The following is a 2,805-nucleotide window of genomic DNA, read 5'->3' as shown; positions in this document are numbered from 1 at the left end:
AGAAATCCAGACTCATAAAATTTACATGGCTACTCCTGTTAAGAGGCAGACCAGAGACTCACATCTCAGGCAGAAGAAGCTCACATCTCCAATCCAATGAACTTTTACCATACCTCTATTGTTTTTTGTCTCCAGGAAGAAAGTCTATGCCAATTGAAACAGACCCAAATATCTATCATGCTTTGTCATTGCCTGGTTGACTTATTACCTTTCAGGTTCTAGCTTAAAAGTTAGCACCTTAAAGGGCCCCTTGGCCACTACTGTAAGTCAGTCACACTCCTTGTCACCCATGTTCTCTATTGCCTTATTTTGAGAACTTTAAACCATACACCCCTATCTTTACTCACCCTGTGTATTTATTTCCTCACTTTGGTCTTCTACTAAATTATGAGGCTCCGTGAGGGTAAAGATTGTTTCCCTTCTTCACATGCTCATCCCTACCTCCCATAATCATGCCCAGCATATAGCAGGTGCATATAAATAATTAATCATGTCAAGTGCATTTAGTAAATATTCCTACGGTCACCAAATGGCCAAGGGGAGTACTTCGAAGGTGACTATAGTAATCTTCAACAATGAGGTATGTAGCACTTTTATGTAGGATGAGTTCACAAACTTAATTGCCCGACCTCATACTTAGAGGAATAAGCATTCTCTTTTTGGCCACATACTTTCTAATTTTTGAGGTTATACAAAGTTTATTATTCTTATGATATAACATTTCTTTAAAGATACATGCATGTTTTTGTATACTATGTCATAATTTCATGCTAAAACTAAAGCTGGAATTCATAGCAAATGGAATCATCAACATCTGATTCAGATGTGACTTTACCTGTGTGGGTGTATTCCAGATAAACTGTGAGTGTGCTCATGACAGAGAGTAACTTGGCTTAGAGATACTGCATCCCAAATATTCTCTTTGTTTGTGAATGTTCTTGTGACTCTCTGACGGTAAGAATTGTTCATTCTTATTTCTGGCTCCTGGCAGCCTACAGATGCTTCCTGTTAGTGCTCCTGGCAGGTTACTGATGGGGCCTGTTGTTTATTACCCTATCTATCAAGTCCTATTTATTTTTAAAATAAACTTTAAGTATACTGTAAACACCCTTCACAAACAGATTTTTCCTCCTCTTTTACACTTGACAAGCCTCTAAAAGGAATAGTAACTCTGTCTCATAAATATTTGAACCTGAGCCTTTTAGAAAAGAATTATACTTAAGATACTCAAGAATAGAAAAGGTCTCTGTCTAAAACTTCCTTCCCAATTACTCATTTTCTCTCTCTTTTCTTCCTCCTCCTCCTCCTCTTCCTTTTTTTCATAATCTCAAACTTTTACACTGTTCCCCATACCACCCCAAGCCAAATTCTGCCATCATATCTTTCTCCAGTACTACTTATATAATGTAAACATATTAATTAAAAAAGTTAAAGAGCTTACTGTTTCCTAGCTCATCAAATCTCTTGCTTGGTCTTCCAGCATGTAAACTTTCTATTGTATCTAATCATCCAAAACAAAGCTGATGAGAAAAGACATTGACAATCAACAAAAGAAAACTTGGGATTTAGATTCATACTGACTTGCGTTCAAATCAAGCCCAACTACTTAGTAGTTGACAGCCTCAGGAAGTCCAATTCCTCTTACAATACTTTCTCATTAGAAAATAGGACTAACAATACTTATTTTGGTCAAACATTCATGGTTGTGATGGTTAATTTCAGGTGTCAACTTGATTAGATTAAAGAATACCTAAGGATTCCTGGATAGGCATTAATTCTATGTGTGTCTGTAAGGGTTTCTGGAGGAGAGTGGCCTGTCAATCAGCAGATTGAGTGGAGAATATCTGCCCTCAATGTGGGCAGGGAACATCCAATTGTGTGGGGACCCAGACAGAATGAAAAACAAGAGAAAATAATTTCCTCTGTTCTTCTGCCTTTGGACATCATAATTCCAGGTCCCCTGGATTTTGGACTCCAGGACTTTTACCAGCCCCTACTGGATTCTCAGGCCTTGGGCCTTGATCTGAGAATTACACCATCAGTTTCTCTGGTTCTGGGGCTTTGGACTTAGATTGAGCCATGCTACTGTCATCCTATGGTCTCCAGTTCGCAGACAGCTAATCATGGGACAGCTAATCATCTTCTCTCATATCTCTCTCTATCTCTATCTATCTCTATCTCTGTCTCATATTGGTTCTGTCTCTCTAGAGAACCTGACTACTACAATATTATTCATATATCTAAATATTTCCAGTAATATTATATTTCACCAGCACTTTTCAGTTTATACATGGTTATGCAACTTGTTTTGGCTAATGAAATATGAGTGGAAGTGATGTGTTTCACATGTGGATAGATAGATATTTTTAGAGATAGGTAAAGTGTATGATTTTCCATGGTCTCTCTCCATCTCCCAGTGAAGCATAATGTGCAAACATGTTGAGAGAGAGCCTCTGTTGTTCTGGGATCTTGTCTATCTGTCATAAGCAGAACCTCTCACTGATCAACTCTGGATATGTAGCAGAGATATGGAGGTTGCTTGTTACTGCAGTAAAACGTATCCTTTTTATTTTTAATTGAATGGTACTATGTACATTAATGTAACTATGTACATTAATGCACTTCTGGGGTAAAGTGTGGAGTTTTCACATACAATCCGAAATACTTCCATCAAACTGGTCAACACAGCCTTCATGTCATTTTCTCAGTTATTGTTTTAAAATGTTCACATTCTACTCTTAGAAAGATTCACTTGTACCCCTGTAAGATAAACCTCAGAAGTGATCCCTCCAATCCCCCTCCCTC

This window comes from Otolemur garnettii, unplaced genomic scaffold (genome assembly GCF_000181295.1).
Source record: "Otolemur garnettii isolate 467f Iridium unplaced genomic scaffold, OtoGar3 scaffold00015, whole genome shotgun sequence".
NCBI classification, from domain to species: Eukaryota; Metazoa; Chordata; class Mammalia; order Primates; family Galagidae; genus Otolemur; species Otolemur garnettii.
This window is presented reverse-complemented; position numbering follows the sequence as displayed.